Source organism: Mustela putorius, unplaced genomic scaffold (genome assembly GCF_011764305.1).
Source record: "Mustela putorius furo isolate JIRA1106 unplaced genomic scaffold, ASM1176430v1.1 tig00000145_pilon_pilon_pilon, whole genome shotgun sequence".
Lineage (NCBI taxonomy): Eukaryota > Metazoa > Chordata > Mammalia > Carnivora > Mustelidae > Mustela > Mustela putorius.
The window spans coordinates 13,796,754-13,819,024 of NW_025421294.1; the positions used below are offsets into that span (position 1 = coordinate 13,796,754).

The 22,271-nt window shown below is 39.4% G+C and overlaps 1 long non-coding RNA gene across 1 annotated transcript in view; it reads left to right on the plus strand.

Annotated features, from left to right (window-relative positions):
• Positions 1-16,571, plus strand: part of LOC106005068 — a 39,401-nt gene extending 22,830 nt beyond the window's left edge. Inside the window, exons 3-5 of the long non-coding RNA XR_001178219.2 lie at positions 12,973-13,099; positions 14,530-14,612; positions 16,351-16,571. This is a non-coding gene — a long non-coding RNA (uncharacterized LOC106005068). The remainder of the gene's footprint in view (positions 1-12,972; positions 13,100-14,529; positions 14,613-16,350) is intronic.
• The last annotated feature ends 5,700 nt before the right edge of the window (positions 16,572-22,271 follow it).

A 22,271-nucleotide genomic window follows, 5' to 3' on the forward strand; every position in this document is an offset into this window, starting at 1 on the left:
ACCCACCCATTCAGCTTCTTACAGCAAGTTCCCCTCAAGGCCACACAATCTGAGGTAACAGGCTTCCATGTCCTCTTTGATCAGGAGAGACTCTTCTTTGCTTTTCTCCAGTGAAGTCTTTCCTGGCATCTCATTGGCACAATTCCTGAATAGAGCACTGGTAAGGGAGTAGCCGCCGTGAGTGCCTTAGATTAATTGTTTTCAATGGTTTGAATGCTGGGGCATCACCCTTAGTGTGACCACAATGGGGAGCTTAAATATAGGTGGGTGCCTTGGGCTGGCACTGCATTTACCAGCCCCTGCCTTGAACCAAGAATATGTCCAAGTCCAGTTTCAAAGTATGATGAGTAATGTGGTTTTTGTTGCCACAGGTTTTGTGAAAACTGGCTATCATACTGACAAACTTCCTAAAAATTATCTTTAAACCTCTTTCTCTTTCCCCAAATTTCCACTCCTTACCACTGCCACCACATCTCTTTCCCTCTTTCCACCCAATCTTCCTCTCCAGACCTCTCTTAGCCAAACTGGTTGTTACCTCTTTTCCACTCCTTTTCTTTAAATCACTTGGCTCGCATTTTCCACCCAGCAGAAACCACTCCTTCCCCTCGTGAAGGAACAGACTTTCAGATCACCTACTCTTCCTCTTGCGTGCTCCTGAGGGTTTCCCATTTGCCCTGCCAGGAATTCAACAGAGATCTACAAGTTGGTATTAGTGTTTCACCACACAAAAACCTCGATCTGGAGATTTCCAAGTGTTTCCAATCAACAGGCCTATGAATTAGCCATCACTATTAGAAGTTGTGAGTAGTCACCAGAAATTGTTTTATGTGGGAAAAGAATTAACTTCAATATGGTTAAAAATACCAAAACTATGACAAAATACAAACCATGTCCAAAGACAAACAAAAAATTGGGAAATATTTGTAAAATACATGACAATTTCTTTAATGTAGATAATTATTTTTACAAATCTCTAAGAAAAAGATGACCATCCCAAGGCAAAATATATGAGCTGTCAGTTGAAAGGGAGATAACATTTATTTTAATTTTTGCCTATCAGATTGGCAAAGATTTGGAAACTTACTAGTCCCCAGTGTTGGCAAGAATATGGAGCAATAAGTGCTGTTGATGGGAACATCATTGGAACATTTCTGGAAGTTAATCCACATTTGTTTCAGTATTTTTTAAATATTTACTTTTGGTTGATTAATGCTTCAGGGAATTTATTTTAAGAAAATATTCAAGCAGCATCATAAGAATTTATGTACAGGGGATTTATCATAACCCTTTTTCTAAAAGATTTTATTTTTAAGCAATCTCTACACCCAATAGGGCTCAAACTCAAGACCCTGAGATTAAGAGTTGCATGTTTTACTAACTGAGCCAGCCAGGTGCTCCCATAACTCTTTATTTTTATTTTTTTAAAGACTTTATTTATTTATTTGACACAGAGAGAGAAATCACAAGTAGGCAGAGAGAGAGGGGGAAACAGACTCCCAGCCAAGCAGAGAGCCTGACGCGGGGCTTGATCCCAGGACCCCAAGACCATGACCCAAGCTAAAGGCAGAAATTTAACCCTCTGAGCCACCCAGGTGGCCCCCCCCATAACTTGTTTATATAGAAGAAACAACTTTACTGTCCAACTAATTTAATTAATTATGGTAAGTTTGTTTTTGCAAAGACTTGCTTACCTATGATTGCATCTCCAGAATCTAGCATCTCCTGGCATCTCCAGTGCCAGGTCCATATATGGATATTTATTGAATAAATGAACAAAGAAATATATTGGATATTCTACAGATATTAAGAATAATGATAAGCCTCTGCCTTCGGCTCGGGTCGATGATCCCAGGGTCCTGGGATCGAGCCCCGCATCGGGCTTTCTGCTCAGCGGAGAACCTGCTTCCTCCTCTCTCTCTCTGCCTGCCTCTCTGCCTACTTGTGATCTCTGTTTGTCAAATAAATAAAATCTTTTTTAAAAAAATGATACATATTTACTTTCATTGAAACAGAAAATTGTCCATGAGCTATTATTAAAAGGAAAGGCATATCAACAAGAGAAAGGATAAAAACCATATGATCACTTCAATAGATGCAGAAAAAGCATTTGACAAAGTACAAATTCCATTCATGATAAAAATGCTCAACAAAGTAGGTTTAGATGGAATATACCTTAACACAATAAAGTCCATATATGAAAAACCCATGACTAACATCATCCTCGATGGTGAAAAGCTGAGAATCTTCCCCTAAGATCAGGAATAAAACAAGGAGAGGAATCTGGGTGTTTCAGTCAGTTAAGCGTCTCCTTTTGGCTCAAGTCATGATTCCAGGGTCCTGGAATGGAGTCATACATTGGCTCCCTGCAAGGGATCTACTTCTCCCTCTCCCTCTGCCCTCTGCCCTGCTCATGCTCTCTCTCTCTCTCAAACAAATAAAATCTTTTTTAAAAAAGGGAATAAGGCAAGGGTGTCCACTGTCACCACTTTTACCCAACATAGTACTGGAAGTCTTAGCCACAGAAATAAAACAACAAAAAGAAATAGAAGGCACTGATATTGGCAAGGAAGAGGTAAAATCTTCACTATTTGCCAATAGCATGATACTATATATAGAAACCCCCTAAAGGCGCCACAAAAAAAAAAAAAAACCTACTAGAACTGATAAATGAATTCAGTAAGTTCATAGGGTACAAAATCAATATGCAGAAATCCTTGTATTTCTATACACTAAAGATGAAGTAGCAGAAAGGGAAATTAAGAAAACAATCCCATTTACAATTGCACCAAAAATAATAAAATATCTAAGAATAAACTTAACCAAGGAGTTGGATGTCCTATTCTCTGAAAACTATGAAATACTGATAGAAGAAATTGAAGATTGACACAAATAAATGGAAAGACTTGCCATGCTCATGGATTGGAAGAATAAATATTGTTAAAATGTCCATACTATCCCAAATAAACTATACACTTAACGCAGTCCCTGTGAGTCTACAGATTTAATGAAATCCCTATCAAAATACCAATACCAAGAACATTTTTCACAGAACTAGAACGAATTATCCCAATATTTGTATGGAACCACAAAAGACCCCAAATACCTAATGCAATTTTGAGAAAGAACAAAACTGGAGGCATCACAATCCCAAATATCAAGATATACTACAGAGGTATAGAAATCAAAACAGTGGGGTTGCTAGCACAAGAATAAACACATAGATCAATGGAACAAAATAAAGAGCCCCAAAATAAACTCACAATTATATGGTCAATTAACCTTTGACAAAGGAGTCAAGATTATGCAATGGGGGAAAAGCCAGTCTCTTCAACAAATGGTGCTGGGAAAACTGGACAGCTACATGCAAAAGAATGAAATGGAACCACTTTTTTATACCATAAGCAGAAATACTCTCAAAATGGATTAAGGACCTAAATGTGAGACCTGAAACCATAAAAATCCTAGAAGAGAACATGGGTAGTAATTTCTCTCTGACAATGGCTGTAGCAACATTTTTCTAGACACGTCTTCCTGAGGCAAAGGAAATAAAAGCAAAAATGAGCAATTGGGACCACTCCAAAATAAAAGGCTTCTGCACAGCAAAAGAAACAATCAACAAAACTAACAAAACCCAGTGAATGGGAGAAGATATTTACAAATGACATCTCTGATAAAGGGTTAAGTATCCAAAATATATAAAGAGCTTATACAACTCAACACCTGAAAAATAAATAACCCAAATAAAAATGGGCAGAAGACAGGAACAGACATTTCTCCAAAGTAGACATCCAGATGGCCAACAGACACTTGAAAAGATGCTAAGTATCACTCATCAGCAGGGAAATGCAAATCAAAATGCTCAATCAAATACCACAATGAGATACCACCTCACACTTGTCAGAGTGGCTAAAGTAAAAAACACAAGAAACAACAAGTGTTGGTGAGGATGTGGAGAAAGTGGAACCCTTTACACTGTTGGTGAGAATGCAAACTGGTGCAGACACTGTGGAAAACAGTACGGGGTCTCCTCAAAAACTTAAAAATAAAATTACCATATGATCCAGCGATTTCGCTACCAGGTGTTTACCCAAAGAATATGAAAACATTAATTCAAAAAGATAGATGCACCCCTGTGTTAATGCAGCATTATTTACAACAGCCAAATTATAGAAGCAGCCCAACTATTTTCATTCATAAATGACTAAATAAAGAAGATGTGGTGTGTATATGTACATATGTACACACATACGTACATACATACACAGTGAAATATTATTCATTCGTGAAAAGGAATGAAATCTTGCCATTTGCAGTGACATGGTTGGAGCTAGATAGTGTAATGCTGAGAAAATAAGCCAGTGATCACTGTGAAAGTAGGTTTGTAAGGATAGGAGGATAAAATAAGTTATTTACAGTATGTTGGTTTGATTTAATTATTTAGACATATGGTATGTGGGCTTTAATTTGTATTCTTGTCATGGGTTTCACAAATGTTAGGGACAGGCCTGGAGGCAGAGAACAAAACTAAGTAGACCAGTTTGTCATGTGAGGAACACCAGATGTCATATGCAGGGATCTACAGAACGGTATAGATGGTGCTTTCTAACCTCAGGGACAGCTTGGACCTAGATTTGTTTTGGATGACATTTATGGCTTCCCATAGGTTCACTGGTATCTTCTGGACTCTAGTAACTATGGGAAGAAGAGAACCAATTTTCCTAGATGCATCATGTGCTATCCTATGATAATTTGTAATTTAACAATTCCCTACTGGACCTTCCAGTTGTTTGCCATTGTTTGTTTGTTTTGTTTTGTTTTGTTTCTATTATAAGTAAATCTGCAGTGAACGTAATTACTTAAAATTCTTCAGTTATTTCCTTAAGCTAGATTTCTAGTAAAGAAAATACTAGGTTGGGGGGTATTAACACACTGAAACACTCTTGAGACATATTATCAAATTCCTTTCTCAAAAGATTGTTCCAGCTGCCTCTTATCATTGCCAAGAGCCTGAGTTTGTGGGGACAGGAGCCTCTCACAGTGAACTGGACCAGAAGTCAGAAGAGCTGGATTGTGGTCCCTACTCTGCCACAAACCAGCTGTGTGATCCTGAGAAAGGATATTTTAAAAAAAAAAAATTTAAATGTGTGTAAACCTTACATGCTTTGGGGTTTTTGAAGATTTTATTTTTATGTAATCTCTACACACAATGTGGGGCTGGAACTCACAGCCCTGAGATCAAGAGTCACCTGTTCTTCCCACCGAGCCAGCCAGGTGCCCCAAAATGTTTTTTAAATCGCTTTCACATTTTCCCCCCTAACTTTGCAACCACCCCCGTGAAACAACAGGGAGAGATTATTCCCATTGGAAAGATCAGAAAGCAAGGCCCAAAATGGTTAAGTGGTTTTTCCAGGGTTACGACTGGTAAATGACACGAAATGTACAACTTCTGGTTCCTATTTCAGAATAATTTCCATTATCTCACACTGCCTCTTTCTTCTCATCTTGTCACGCAAACATTTTGGATCTCAAGGTAGGCTCTCAAGGTCCCCGTGCTTCCCAGATTTCACTGTGCACACGAGTCACAAATTCCCTGAGAAACCTTGTTAAAATGCATATGTAATCAATAGGTCAGGGTAGCATCCAAGCTTGTACATTTCTAACAGGCTTCCAATGACACAGTGCTGCTGGTTTGTGGACCTCACTTTGAATAGGAATGTTTAACAGAGTCTCTTACAATCCTCTGACAAAAATATTCCATATTTGAGTATTTTTCACCTAGGATAAAATGTTATCATATATAGAAGCCATGTAATCATATAGAATTCACCAGGTTCCATAATGCATAGATCAGTGGGTGAGGATCGATAACAGACTGCAGCCTGGATTCCCTCATTTTCTGCTCATTTCAAATAATAAAGCTTGAAAAAGAAGCTAAGCCTAATAAAGAAGCTCTTTGAAACTAAGTACATGGATTGCAGGAGCAGTCCGATACTGAGCAGGACATTCACCAAGAAGGCAAAAGCTATCCACACGAGAAATTAAGAACCCCAGGGCGTGTGATTAATACTCGCAAGGGTGGGCATTCCAGGCACGGGACGCAGCCTTGGAAAAGCAAAGGAAATAGGAATGGGTCACAGGTTTTAGGAACAATGAATAGACTCATTTGGGAGGAATGTATAATTCATGTAGGGAGATAAGGTTGGAAGAACAACCCCAGGCCAGATTTTTATTGCCTGTGGATACTTGGTTGAATTTAGACTTTTACTGAATAATCCAGAGGTGTTTGCCACTGAACGCTTTTGAGCAAACGAATAACATGAAAAAGTGTTAGAATATAAATTTTCAGAGGGCAGTGACTGGAATGTTAAAAAACAGAATATGTTGACTGTATTGGTTAGTTACATATGACAAGGGATGGAAGACTTTAACGTGAATCTTCAAGGTTTCAAAGCTGGATGATAGGAAAGTGATGGTACCATCGGCAAAAATAGGAATGTTGGGGGATAACTAGCCTACATAAATAACTACAACGACATTGGTCCCACCAACTTTAACAGCCTGGCATGGCTCAGAATGCTATGATCACAGTGGCAGAAGAAAGGTTATTTTTGGATAGTTTTGCCCTGAATTGTATGATTATTAGTTAAAATTCTGTTACAGAAAAGGGCTTATACTTGGTTTTCCAGGAGTGATGGGTATGCATGAATTTTTGCCTCTTTTCTACCCATCCTAACAACTGTCCCTGGTTACACAGTTGACTAGGAGTAGAAGGATATCCATGTGCTTGGATCAGGACCAAACTAACTGGTCTCTGGGGTTCCAAAGCAGAAGGAGGGCCACCATGAATTCCTGCTTTCTGCCCCCTCTCAGGACATAACCGCTATATAAAGACATTAATCTAATTCTGAATTCATCCTGATTTAGCATGGTCCACTAGAAACTCCCTTGCTGGAATCTGAAATTCTTTATAACTGAGTTCAGTTCATAAATGCACTGACTTCATTGCCTTATAGAGGCCTTGATGCCCTCAGAATAGCACAGTTATTTGCAGCAAAGGGCAGACCTTTGTACTCCATTGGCAGCTTCTGCTCCGTAGAGCTTGTGGGAGCCTGAGAGGAAGAAGCCCAGACATGCATGCAATTTCCTCCCCTGTTCAATTCACTCCATTGTCTTTTTTGGTGGTTTGACCTCTTATGACAATTGTAAGGTATCTTGGAAAATTCTGAGCTATAATTCATAGCTCTTGCTATACAGACAGAAGATTTTTAATTAAAATAATTAAAATGAAAGCAATAATAGAAACATTTTCAAAGAAGGGTTGAATTTTTTTTAAGCTACACATCTTCATCAGATTCCAACAGGGATAGTCTCCTGTGTGGATTTTTTTCTTCTCACTTCTTATCATGGATAATTAACAAGAATATGTGGAACACCCACTCTGTTCAGAGCAATATAATAGCATGCCATTGTTTAGAGTTCAAAACAAGTTGCTAATTCAACAGCCTCAATAAAAGAAGTGGTTTTTTTTTTTTTTTTCCCTTTGTGGTGGCCCTTTTTATCTGAGGGATTGACTGTATCTCATGGTAGAATTATGTGGTAGAATATAGCATGATTTATCATAAATTTTCAGTTTACTATGAAATGAAATGGGGAGGTGATCCGGAACCAACAAGAAAAGAATTTATGTCCATTTTCCACCCCACCCCCCTGATGAAGTCCCAGAACCTAAGTCAGGTTCGGTGGGGTGAGGAGGTTCGGGCCTCCTGCTCCCTCATCACCCCCCCCCCCCCGCTCCGGCTTCTGACAGTTCTAGTGGCAAGAGAGATGTTCCAAGCTTAAAGGAAAGGCAGGAGCAACAACAACACCATCCGGCACAGTGAGATGTGTAATGTGTTCGCAGGATAATTCTGTTTTTGTTTGGTTGTAAAAACCTGCCCTGTGTTTTTATTACTCAGTCACTTCTTGAGCTAGTAAGCCTGATACAAGCACAGAAATGCATTCAGATATGTCTTTAATCACAGGATAGCCTTAGAGAACAAGGAGCTGATTCAGAACAACTGATTGTTTCAAACACAGTCACACAGCAGATACCCACCAAACCAAACAAGAACCTTACAGCTTGCTTAAGAGCAAATGCACTGATAGAGATGATAAATCTCTGCCGGAAACCAGCTAGATTTCATTTGTTACTTCAGCTGTTTGGCAAGATCTTTTCAACATATACTTTTTAAAAGTCATTGTTTTTTTAATCTGCGGAACCGGATGGCTTCTTTGAGATGTCACTTTATCTTGACATTTGGAATGATGATTAAAGCTTCGCTTACGGGTCGTGTCTAAACCCAAGTTGAAGGGAAGAATTTAGGTAAAATCTCTGGATGATTTGGGCCAAAAAGGACTCTTTTGGTAATCTGGAGCCCACTTCTGCCATGTTTCACTTTCAGTAATGGAGTAAAGGGGTCAGAGACTAAACAGTGTGTATTGCTTCAAGCTTTGCGTTTTTCTTTGGCGATATTGTCCTAAATCTTTCAGAACATCTGCTTTACTAAGTTTTATAGGTCAAAATATCATTTGAGGGTAATATAGCTTTTACCTATGTTTATAAAGTTAAATCCATTATCATCAAAACCTCAAACTATTCATTTTTCTGTCCCTAGAAACATGGTTTAAAATGTTTAGTGTGACATGAAAATATCCCTAGTTGATACTTTCCTCATTTTGCAGTTAATGTAGGGGCATCATAGAAGGCAGTCTCAGCATCAATAATAAACAATATTATTATTTTTAAATGAAACTTTAATTGGGGTTATTATAGATCCACATGCAGTTATAAGAAATAATACAGTGAGATCCCTTGTAGGCTTTGCCCAGTTTCCTTCAATGGTAACAATTTCTAAAATTGTAACTCAAATTGGGATATTGACATCGATACAATCCAGAGATGATCTATTTCCCTACTGTTTACACCACATTGCCATTTATATAGTTTTGTGTTCTTTCCACACAGTCAAGATACACACAGTGCCATCACCATAAAGATTCCTTATGTTGCTTTTTAATAACCACATACACTTGTCCTCCACCCACCTGAACTGTATTATTTTTGACCAACCAGGTAATTCCCCACATAGATTGGAAAGCCAGTGTATACTGTGATTAATAGATTAAGTTCCACTGCCTGAGTTTGCCTGTCTCTGCCACCACTCTAGGCAATTTATATACCTGACCTTATTCAATCCTCACAAAAGCCCTATGGATAGATATTCTTGTCCCTGTTTTCATATAAGGAAACTGAGGCTTAGACAAATGAAAGACAATACAGTATTTGCCTAGAGTAACATGCTAGCACGTATTTGAATTGCGATAAAAAACCAGATCTGACTGCCCCCAAGCCCACGCTTTTCCACAACAGCAAATTTATTAATTTCTAAGCGTCCCAGTTAAAGCAGAGTGCTGGTTGTTAAGCATTTGTCTCAGCCTCAAATTCCGGCTTCTAGTCACTGCTTTGTGAACCAAAGCACAATTCTGTTTTGCCGTTTTGCGCTTTGCAGGTTCTGCCAATAGGAGGCGCTAGGGGAACGAGTCACTTGCTCCTTCCTGTTTGTTTCCTGTTCCTATCAACGTCATCAATGTCACCCTGCAAACAGCCCTTCATCCCGGCAGTGTCAGTCCCTTCTAGTAGCCACAGTTAATTCCAGTCTGCAGGTGGTCCACATACCCACAACTGGCTTTATTGAATCCCTCAGTGATGCCATACCATCCAATCACAACCCCACTTCAGAGATCTGGCTCCCAGTAATTCTGGGTCCCCCCTCCGAGTTCCTAAGGCACCCTTAGATCTTTAGTCTCTGCTTCCTGAGCTTCTAAATTGTAATATTCCAGGTTCCACCCTTTGTTCCTGCAGTCCTGAAATTACTACTTCTGTGATAATCACTGCCTGAAGTTGCTACTTCTATGATATCTTCATGTTCTTTTTCCGTGTTTCTGATTTCCAGCACTTGCTCAACTGTCTTTATATTAAATAACTGGCAGATTATTTATTATTTAAGTTATTTATTAGATAAGTTAATTATTTATTAAAATAATTGCTATGGTTTCTGACTCCTGACTGGGCTCTGGCTGATACAAGGAGCTAATTCTTTTTTTTCTTTTTTTTTAAGATTTTATTTATTTCTTTGAGAGAGAGGCAGTGAGAGAGACCATGAGTGAGGAGAAGGTCAGAGGGAGAAGCAGACTCCCCGTGGAGCCGGGAGCCGGATGTGGGACTCAATCCTGGGACTCCAGGATCATGACCTGAGCCGAAGATAGTCCAACCAACTGAGCCACCCAGGTGTCCCAAGGAGCTAATTCTTAATTTGGAAATTTATTTGCAAGATTGACCAAGAGCGTGACAAAATTTTTTAGCAAATAGGATATGTTATAATACTAAGAAAAAAATATTTGACACTTTTAAATATGGCACAAGGACGATATGCCTCTTCCCTTCAGTGTCATCCTGGCATTGTAGAACAGGCCTGCCCACATATTTCACAGTTCTCTAGGGAAATGCACCTTTAACTTACTATTTGTTATTGCTTAGGACCAGACATAAACTATAGAAGACTGATAAGTGGCAAATGACTTTTTGTAGAGGAGAGTTGTAAATAATCTCTGTTGGGTGGAAAAAGGAATCTCAAAAATTACGGTTTTGTTAACCCATAGGACATTCAACAGGTTTTTTGAAGTTAATAGACTTTACTTTCTGGCAGTTTTAGGTTTACAGATAAACTGAACAGATAGTACAGACAGTTGAGTGTATCCTTGCTCTCCTTGTCTGGACTTCCATCGTTTCCCATATTAGTAATATCATGCTTAGTGTGGGAACATTTGTTACAAGCGTCAAGCCAGTATTGATCCATTATTTTTAACTAGAGTCCATAGTTTACTCTATGGATCATTCTTTGTGTTGTACTGTCTGTGGAATTTAGCAAATGCATAGTGTCACATATCCACCATTCACATATCATACAGAATAGTTTCCCTGCCCTAAAAGTGTCCTATGCTTCACCTATTCAACCTTTCTACTTTCCATGTATCCCTGGCAACCACTGATCTTTTTTTTTCCTGTGATAATAAGTAGAAAAATTTTTTTGTTTATCATTTAGTGAGTTGTTCTCCTCAATTATTAAATTAATATGTATATACACAAGGAATAAAATAATGCAAAAATTTAAGAGGAAAAAGTTAATCTGTGTCCTCTATCTCTCATTTCTTGTCTTACTCCTCTTCCCAGAGATAATCATGTATCTCAGGGGTGCATTCTTCTACAGTTTTCTTCCTGTTCTTACGAAATGTGAGTTTATGTGTGTGTGTATGTGCAAACCACTGATTTGATTTTTTAAAAGATTTTATTTATTCGACAGAGAGGGACACAGCAAGAGAGGGAACACAAGCAGGGGAACAGGAGAGGGAGAAGCAGGCCCCCCACTGAGCAGAGAGCCCGATGCAGGGCTCAAACCCAAGACCCTGGGATCATGACTTGAGCTGAAGTCAGACGCTTAACGACTGAGCCACCCAGGCGCCCCAAAACCACTGATATTTTTATTGCCTCTTCCAAACGCCAGATGGTTGGAATCATAGAATATATAGCCTTTTCAGACTGGCTTCTTTCTCTTAGTCATATGCATTTAAAGTTCCCCCATGTCTTTTTGTATCATTTGTTTTTCGTGGTAATACTTCATTGTATGGATATATCCGTTTATTTTTCCATTCACTTGTTGTGAAACCATCTTGATGGTTTCCACTTTGGGGCCCTTATAAATTAAGCTGCTATATCAGGGCACCTGGGTGGCTCGGTCAGTTAAGCATCTACCTAGAGCTTGGGTCATCATCCCAAGGTCCCGGGATTGAGCCTCATATAGGGCTCTCTGCTCAGCGGGGAGCCTGCATCTCCCTCTGTGTGCATGCTCTATCTCAAATAAATAAATAAAATCTTTTTTTTTTTTTAAGCTGCTATAAATATGTGTGTGCAGGTTTTTGTGGGAACATGAACTTTCAGTTTATTTGTGATTGCTGGATCCCATGGTAAGGGTATGGTTAGCCCTGTGAGAAATTGCTGAACTGTCTTCCAGAGTGGCTGTACCATGTTGCATTCCCATCAGTTTTAAAACAAAACAAAACAAAACAACACCTAATTTAGCAATCTGATTCCTGGATTCTTTCTTTCATAAACCGCATATACTCAATCCCTTGAATTCTGTCCTTGAATTCTCCTCTCCACTCCTCTCCTTTCGGTTTGACCATCCTGATGGTGCCCCAGTTACCAAGGTAAATAAATATGAAATGCCATTTTTCAATGTTTAAAAATTATACTTTGACAATAATAGCCAGGGATATGTCCCACACAAAAGCTAACCCTACAGAGTAACCATAGGAAGACAACCTTTTTGTCTTTTTTCTAAATTATGGTCATGACCTTTAGACCTTTACAGTCACACTCAGATTTCCTCAGGGTCAATTCACATGTAAACTGGCTCAGCAACCCTATTAAAGGCTAATATTTAATATGTGCAAACGAGTAGCTGGTGAACATTCCAGTGAACTGATCCATAGATTCATTTTTTAAAAAAATGTTTCAACTTGAAAACCGATTACTGGATAAATGCTAAGTCACCCTGGTATAAATCAGATTAAAGTGAATTTTTTCAAGCCACATCGTCTCCATTTTCTATATATTTTTATTTGGTGGATTCTATTAAGGGAGAAGATTGAAATCAACCCTCTGCAACTAGGTCTTAGATTTATCTTTAAGAAATAGAATCCTCCCAGGGTTTTGAGGCCTATTGGCTGAATTCTGACACTGCACAGAACTTCCCCAGGTGGAGAGACAGAGTAGAATTACGAGTCTGGTAGTCAGGGAAGCTAGGGTGTGTGGTTTGAATGTCAAGGGCGTTCTTGGGCTTGCTGCAAACCTCATTCTGATTCGTCCATTTTCAGACCATTGAGCTGAAGTCGACTTCTCTGCAGTCTTAAGTTATTCCAGACGGTGGATTGAATGATTTTCTCGCCTTACCTTCCTCAGATGTGGAGGCCCGGCAGCGGCCGTGGCTGGCATGGTGCACATGTAAGTTGGACACACAGAACCCACTCCCAATTAATGTAAAGGTCCCAACATAAACATTAGTTCTCACAAGCGTTCCAAGGATTTTAAAGGCTTTGGTGTTGTAAAAAAATATTTAGTCAGCTTGTGACAGCTACAATCCTGCTCCTGTTTCAGCTTTTAAAAAAAGAAGAAGAAAAAAGGAAACCATACTCATTTCTTCCTTCCACAGCTCACTGACGTTCCAAAAAGTAGAAAGAATCCCTTAGCTTGCCTCACTGGTAGAAATGCCTGGTTGGGACATTCCTTTGGCCACTTGAGCTGAAAGCTGCATACCTCGGGGACTGCTTTAGTCTCCGTTCTGAGAACAGACTGAGACGAGTCTACAAAGATAGGAGAACTCTGTGCAAAACCCCCAGAGAAAACAACACAAAATCACACCTGACCTCAGATGGAGGCTGCATCTCCAGAGGGAAAACACAGCCCCTGAGATAGTGGCATCCCTCTGGATCCCTTTCTCTTTTGACTGCTAAGCAGGTAACTACTATCTTAAGAGTGTTTCCAACATAACCAAGGAAATGTAGGAAACTCTTTTACCTGGTGAAATCAGACAGTTGTCAGTATGACACACTGTGGTGACCTTTTCCAAGAAGCCATCCTTACGAGAGAAGGAACCCGCCCTATAGGAAACGGAAAAGCTGACCAGGCTTTTTCTATCTAGGATCCTCACGCTCCTGGCCCATTTGCCGCAGTAGCTTGGGTTTAATTCCTTGTTGTATTTGGCAATGAGCGAGTGAGAAAAACAAGGGTATTAATAATGATAATAGACATTTGAACTTCCTGGGGACACTATGTACTTGTACCCAAGTGCTGAATATAATTTTTAAAAAAGATTATTTGTGTGGGTGCGCAGCGAGACTAAAATTTGCCACAAACTTAAATCACTCATTTTCCTTTGTCCCGGAAAAACACATTTTTTGTCTCTGTGGCATTTGAATCAACTCTCCTTTCCTAATTTTGCCATTTGAAAAGGTTTTATGACATGAAATGACTTTATTTATGTATTCGGAACTCATGCCACAAAGCCTTAGGGCCTGCCAATTAAAAACACAGCAGCAAAAGAGTGAAGCAATTTGATGATTTTCCATCTATGAAATGGTTTTCCATCAGCAACAAGCATCTTGCTAAATGATACTGCTATTTGCTGACTCAAATGCCATAATTCTGGTTGTCTTTCTGGTTTTGTGGCAAATCCCACCTGCTGTGGTCTTGGTTGGTAACTTGTGGATTTTGGTCTGGCTGCCAATTATTGATCCCTCTTCTCTATTCCCTCTCTTATTAGAAAAGTAGAAAATCAGCAAGAACTGTATATGCAGGGAAAACAGGGGTCCTGGTAGGAGCCTCCTATGAGGGGGACCTTTTATGAACTGTGATCTATGAAATTCAAATTCTAGGACAACCAAAGTCTGCTGCAGAAGTTTTCTTGGCGTATGAAAATTTGCCCACAAGAGAGTTTACCGGAAATGGAATCCTCAAGGTAAAGACCTGGTGTCTACATCTTTGCTTCAGATGGTCAGATTTCTGGGAAAATCTGAGCTGGGAGTTCTTCTGAGAAGTAAGCTGACATCACAGGACTGAAGGACTTACCGCCTCAAAACTCCGATGCTCTAGAAATTTACCAAAGCCACTATTTGTTTAAAATTGACTCTAAAAAATGAATCTTGGGAACACTGAAAAAACTTTAAAAAATAAAATAAAGTAAATAAAATTAACTCTAGAGGCGCCTGGGTGGCTCAGTCCCTTAAGCGTCTGCCTTTAGCTCAGGTCATGGTCCCGGGGTCCTGGGATCTAGCCCTGTTTCTGGCTCCTTGCTCAATAGGGAGCCTGCTTCCCCTCTCCCTCTGCCCCTCCCAGACTTGAGCTTATGTGCACTATCCCTCTCTCAAATAAATAAATAATCTTTTTAAAAAATAAAATAAATGAAATAAAATCGATTCTAGCTTGTAGTCACATGCACTGATGGATCCTTACAAACAAATGGAGAAGCCATGCCTCAGGAGCGAGTGTCCTCTGCTATGAGGGACTCTGGCTCCAGCAGTTTATATGATCAAATGGCAAAATTAGGAAATATGATTACCACCAGGTAAGAACACATTTGGTGGAACCCTCCAGCAAAAACAATTCATATATTTATCTCTAATGCCTTTTCTCCCATAATTGGGCCTTCTTAAAGAAGAAACTGATCCACTAAATTGCACTTTTGGCATTCTGAAAATGTAACATTCTCAGTGACTAAAGAGAGTGAACTGAAGCTAGAAGATGTTTAGGTGTGACCTAAGAACCTAATCCAATCCTTAACAACTCATTCTCTGACTCCCTGCCTCCTTTTTCTACCTTTTTATTTTTTAATTACAAAAGCAGAGCATTAACACATGAGATTGGAATTATACATGGAGTTATTACAGCACACAAAAACTTATTTTTTAAGATTTATTTATTTGAGAGAGAGGGAAAGGGCGTAGGTGTGAGAGAGAGCATGAGGAGAAGCAGGCTCTCCACTGAACAGGGAGCCTGGTGCAGGGCTCTATTCCAGGACTCTGGGATCAAAACCTGAGCCAAAGGCAGATGCTTAACCAACTGAGCCACACAGGCACCCGTCTAGCACAAAAAAATTGTGACAATCTTTCATGGTTCTATCAATTAGAAACAAGCATTATAATCATGTCAGTGTATTTCTTTCCAGTCTTTCATCAATACCAAAATTTTATGTATTTTATATCATAAACTGTATGTATTATACTATAATGTATTATAAATTGTCATGCTTACTAAAAACAACTTACATGCAGAAATGAATAAAGGAGAACAAACATCTCCTATAATTGTAACTCACAATAGTCATAGAAATAATTACTGTGAAAAGTTTGATAATATTACCTAGTGTATATAGCTAGCTTATATACCCATTAAATATTATGTATTATATGTATTATGTAATGTTAATACATAATATCTAATATGTTATCTATTACATATGATGACTTGATATTTTTACCAAATGGTTTCTACTATATATTCTGTTTAGTAATTTTCTAATATATCTAAACATCTTTCAGAGTCCAGATATGTGTATCTACTACATTTTAAAAATGACAATATAGTATTCCACTGCATGTATGTAACCACACTTTTTATAATCCCTACTAATGAAGATTTGTTATTTCTAACTTTTTGCTATTATAAACAATGCAGTGACCATTCTTCCATCTTTGCAGACCTGTTTGGGAAGTGGAATTGTTGGATCAAAGGACATTGTGCATCCATCCAAAAATATGAAATCTTCCATTTGCAGTGATGTGGATGGAATAGAAGGTATTCTGCCAAGTCAATTCAGAGAAAGATCCGTTATCATATGAAACCATTCATATGTGGAATTTAAGAAACAAAACAGAGAATCATAGGAGAAGATAGGAAAAAATAAAATAAGATGAAATCAAATAGGGAGACAAACCATAAGAGACTTTTTTTTTTAAATATTTTATTTATTTACTTGACAGACAGAAATCACAAATAGGCAGAGAGGCAGGTAGAGAGTATCTTTGGGGTAAATAGCCAGTAGTGCAATTGTTGGGTCATAGGGTAGCTCTACTTTCAATTTTTTGAGGAATCTCCACACTGTTTTCCAAAGCAGCTTTGTTGTTTCTTGCCTTATTAATTTTGGCCATTCTAACTGGTGTAAGATGGTATCTCAATGTGGTTTTGATCTGAATCTCCCTGATGGCTAATGATGATGAACACTTTTTCATGTGCACTATTTTTAACTACTAAACACTACTGGCTGGTTTTAACCACATCTTAAATGGAACTCAAAATGAGTATAAAATGTATCTTGCTGGAGGCAAAAAACAAAAAAAAAAAGTGAACAATTTTTAAAAGCTACATTATATCTGTAAAGGTAGGAAAAAGATACAACAGAGTCACATTGCAAAAATTCACTAAGGAAATAAGCAAACATTTCAAAGATGAAAAATTATTTCTTGATGACAATTCCATGCTACCTAAGGTTTCAGGGGAAAAGCTCTTTTAAAAGTAGCCCTGTCAGAGCAAAAGGAGGTTTCTACCTAAAATAATGCATTAGCAGTTAACTTAAGAAACCACAATGTTTCCTGACTACATGATGTTTGTTAACCCGGTTTCTCATCCCCTGGGTTATGCATACATTGTTCCTGGCTGACAGCTTTCAGAGAGTTTCATCCTATCACCATCAACAAAACCTATAGTTAAAAGCAGACTAATAAGCCTGTTCAGAATTATGTCTCTAAGCTGCCTTAAATCACACCTCTATCAGGAACCTACTTCCCAGAAACATCAAACATGTAAGATTCTGCAATTATGGAAACTTTTATTCATTTGCTCTATGTGAAGCCTTGTTCAGAATCCAGGATTTTCAAAACTGAATAAAGGAAAGCTTTTTTTCTTTTCCACATGAAATTGTAGGTAGAAACCTAATATGTAAAACATTAAAGAAAAATGTGCTCAGGTCCAAGCTAGATCCAGACTCAGAGCCCCAATTGCTCAGCTCTCTCCTTCCCCTAGTACTGTGTGGTCATTAAGGTACCTCCTCAGATTGCCGTTCGGTCTTTAGTAAGAAACAAAACAAAATAATAGCCAAGATACTGATAAATTACAAGAAGGACCAAATCTGCAAGAAATGAATCCTGTCTTCTTTTTTCCCCAAACATATTATTTATTTATTTGAGAGGGAGAGAGGGCATGAGCAGTTAGGGGCAGAGGGAAAGTGACAAACAGACCCCCCACCCCCCACACACACCTGCCACTGAGAGGGGAGCCCAATGTGTGACTCGATCCCAGAACCCTGATATCATGGTTTGAGCCAAAGTCAAATGCTTAACCAACTAAGCCACCCAGGTGCCCATGAATCCTGTTGTCTACGGATGCAGGCTTCTGATGTTTAGTACCTTTTCAAATATGTGAAAAATACACAATTATGGCTAAAGTCTAAAATGGCCAATCCCTGTATTAACTAAAATCACATTATGGAGGAAGTTTTCTTTTTAATGCCACACTTAATTCAATTTAAACCAGAAAAACAGTATGTTCACAGATATTATTGGACATTGTTGGGTTATAAGAATGATACTGAAATTAATCTATCATTTGGATTTTAGGAATAATATAAAGTTCAATCTATTTTTATATATTAAATATTGTGTGTTTGTTTGGAGACCACCTGCATTCTACAGTCCAGCATGACAGGTTTCATTCTATCAGGATGAAAGAAAACGTGGAAGATCTAGAAATTTGGAATTAGAGTAGTCCCACCTTTAAGACCCACTTAAAAAATTTGTCCTTGGGACGCCTGGGTGACTCAGTTGGTTAAGCAGCTGCCTTCGGCTCAGGTCATGATCCCAGCGTCCTGGGATCGAGTCCCATATCGGGCTCCTTGCTCCGCAGGGAGCCTGCTTCTCCGTCTGACTCTGCCTTCCACTCTGTCTGCCTGTGCTCGCTCTCGCTCGCTCTCTCTGACAAATAAATAAAATCTTAAAAAAAAAAAAAATTTGTCCAAAGGCCATCTACATCAGAATCAAGTTGAGATGCTAAAAATACAGGTTTTTATACTTTACTTTCAAAACTCTTATTCAGTATCTGGGGAGAAGCCCAGAAATTGGTTCTTTTTCAAATGGTCTCCAGGTGATTCCAGTGTGCACTCAGACAGGAAGCTGGTGATGGGGAGTTGCGGTGAGAGATCATAGAAATTCTAACTGGCTAGTGTGCAGGGCTCAGCTGTAGGTAACTATGAAACAGGTAGGCATCTGGAATCCGAGACATCTCATACTAGTCCTGTATCAGTCCTGGGTCAGCATTCTCAGATCTATTCTTCAGCTTTTTGTCGCTCTGCTCAGCAGGGCAGGGTGCCTGATTCCTGTGGGCTGTTTCCTAGCGCCCTACAGCCTGGCTTTCAGAGGGGATCAGTCAGTGAGAGATGCTGGCATCCATCTGAAGGGCTGAAGAAAGAAAGCAGGGCCTTTTCCTGGCTTTTCTGTCTTAGCCTCCTCTGGCCGCCAGTGTGTCTCCTTCACGGTTTCCACTTCCATCAGACAGGCCCACTGCGGTTCTGGCTTCCACTGGCCGACACTTGCCCATGGGCTCTAATCATATGATTCTCTACCCTCTATCCTGCTTTCAGGTGGTAGTGTATGTTCTTTCTGCTGCTGCTAATATCTGGGGATACTGGAATGTCCCCTCCGGCATCTCAGCTATTTCATTACCCAGGTAACCAATCCCCTTTATTAAATTCCTTGTTGGATCCTGGCTGCTGCAGGGCCACAGCCACAGGGCTAACAAGGGTTCAGAACCAGGCCTCCAGTTGCTCCTGGGCCAGGTGGGCAAGAATCAGGCAGGAAGGTCCCCTTCATGTAGGTGGGGCCTTGAGGCATTTTTGAGGTTCCTCCAAATGTGTGATGAATCTCGGTACCTTCTGAAAGGCTGCCTCCTGTGGCCTTCAAAAAGGCCACAAGGGTATAATGTCTTCTGGAAGCCATATCACTAGAGTATCTAGTACATAGGAGCTGCTTAATAAATATTTGATGATTGGATGTGCATAGTTTGCAAGGGAAACTATCTGATCAGAATTAGAGGAGAAAATTTGAAAGAGATTCTTTTCAATATAGTCCAACACATATTTCTGGTGTGAAAATGTGATAGGTTGTTTTTCTGAAACTTATTTATTTTTAAGCACCTAGAACTTTCTTTTTTTGGTGAACTGAATACTCTTTTATGGGAATTAGTCAGGTTTTTTAAAATTAGAAAACCAGGGTTGCCTGGGTGGCTCAGTGGGTTAAAGCCTCCGCCTTTGGCTCAGGTTATCTTCCCGGGGTCCTGGGATCGAGCCCCACATTGGGCTCTTTGCTCAGCAGGGAGCCTGCTTCCTCCTCTCTCTCTGCCTGCCTCTCTGCCTCCTTGTGATCTCTGTCAAATAAATAAATGAAATCTTTAAAAAAATAATAAAAAATAAATAAAATTAGAAAACCAGGCCTATAAACTAAGACTTTACTTTTATCTACCTGGCAATAAATATTTATCTGTATCTCACTTTTTAAAAAAAGATTTATTTATTTGAGAAAGGGAGAGCGAGCAAGCAAGCAGGGTGGGGGAGGGGCAGAGGCAGAAGGAGAAGAAGACTTCCTGCTGAGCGCGGAGCCCGATTTGGTGCTCCATACCAGGACTCCAAGATCATAACCTGAGCTGAAATCAAGAGTTAGCCGCCCAACTGACTGACCCACCCAGGCACCTCTCTCAGTATCTCACTTTGGCAAAAAGCATGTACGAGATAAGTAATACCAGATGCTTGTTACGTTAGGTTTCTACTACGGTTTTGTAGTAAAGTGTTACATTCCTAGGAAAGTGAAAGTCTAGTATTACTGGGAGAACAATTAAGATTAGGAGAAAGCAAAATGGCTTTCAATGTAGGTTGGTACATGTCATATTTTTATTAAAGTTCCATGAAATAAAATTTCCATGTAATTAGTCTCACTAAATAACTAAGACATATAATCTTTTCATTTCTTATTTATTTTTTAAAGGCTTTTTTATTTATTTGAGAGAGAGAAAGCACGAGGTGGGGGGTGGGGTGGAAGGCGCAGAGGAACAAGCTGACTGCCTGCTGAGCAGGGAGCCCAATGTGGGACTTGATCCCACAACCCTGAGATCATGATCTGAGCTGAAGTCAGACGTTTAACTGATGGAGCCACCAACATATAATTTTTTTTTTAAGACGTATTTATTTATTTATTTGAGAGAGAGAGAATGAGCAGGAGTTGGGGAAGAGGGCAAAGGCAGAGGGAGGAGAAGCAGGCTCCCTACTGAGCAGGGAGTCCGACATGGGGCTCAATTTCAGGACCTCAAGATAATGAACTGAGCCAATGGCAGCTTCTTAACTGACTGAGCCACCCAGGTGCCCCAAAAAGTTTTAAATGAAATGCTCTAATGGACCCTCAGGACAACAGTTTGCTTATGTGACATATATGTCTATAGTACTTGTAGCTAAATAAGCATAGTGTTTGTTCTGTATTTCCCTCTTTAAAGAATTCTGCTATGGTAAAGAGAATAATGCCTCCCCCAAAGATACCCATGTCCTAATTATTAGAACTTGCAAATATTACTTTATATGGCAAGAGGGACTTGCAGGTGTAATTAAATTAAGGACCTTGACAAGAGATACCCGGGACCTAAAAATCACATGTATCTTTAAAATTGGGGAACTTAATGCAAAAAAATGAAATTGGACCATTTTCTTACACCACACACGAAAATAGACTCAAAATGGATGAAGGGCCTCAATGTGAGACATCAAAATCCTTGAGGAGAACAGGGGCAGCAAACTCTTCGACCTCAGCCGCAGCAGATTGTTCCTAGAAGCATCACCAAAGGCAAGGGAAGCAACGGCAAAAATGAACTATTAAGACTTCATCCAGAACAAAAGCTTTTGCACAGCAAAGGAAACAGTTAACAAAACCAAAAGACAGACCACAGAATGGGAGAAGATACTTGCAAACGGCACATCACATAAAGGGCTGGTATCAAAATCTATAAAGAACTTATCAAACTCAACACCCAAAGAACAAATAATCTAATCTAGAAATGTGCAGAGGACATGTACAGGCATATCTGCAAAGAAGACATCCAGATGGCCAACAGACACATGAAAAAGTGCTCCACATCACTGGGCACCAGGGAAATACAAATTAAAACCACAATGAGATACCACCTCACACCAGTCAGAATGGCTGAAATTAACAAGTCAGGAAATGACAGATGCTGGTGAGGATGCAGAGAAAGGGGAACCCTCCTACATTGTTGGTGGGAATGCAAACTGGTGCAACCACTCTGGAAAACAGCATGGAGGTTCCTCAAAAGGTTGAAAATAGAGCTACCCTATGACCCAGCAATTGCACTACTGGGAATTTACCCTAAAGATACAAATGTAGTGATCCGAAGGGACACGTGCACCTGAATGTTTAGAGCAGCAATGTCTACAATAGGCAAACTATGGAAAGAACCTAGATGTCCATCAACAGATGAATGGATAAAGAAGAGGTGGTATATATATATACAATGGAATACTATGCAGCCATCAAAAGAAATGAAATCTTGCCATTTGCAATGATGTGGAACT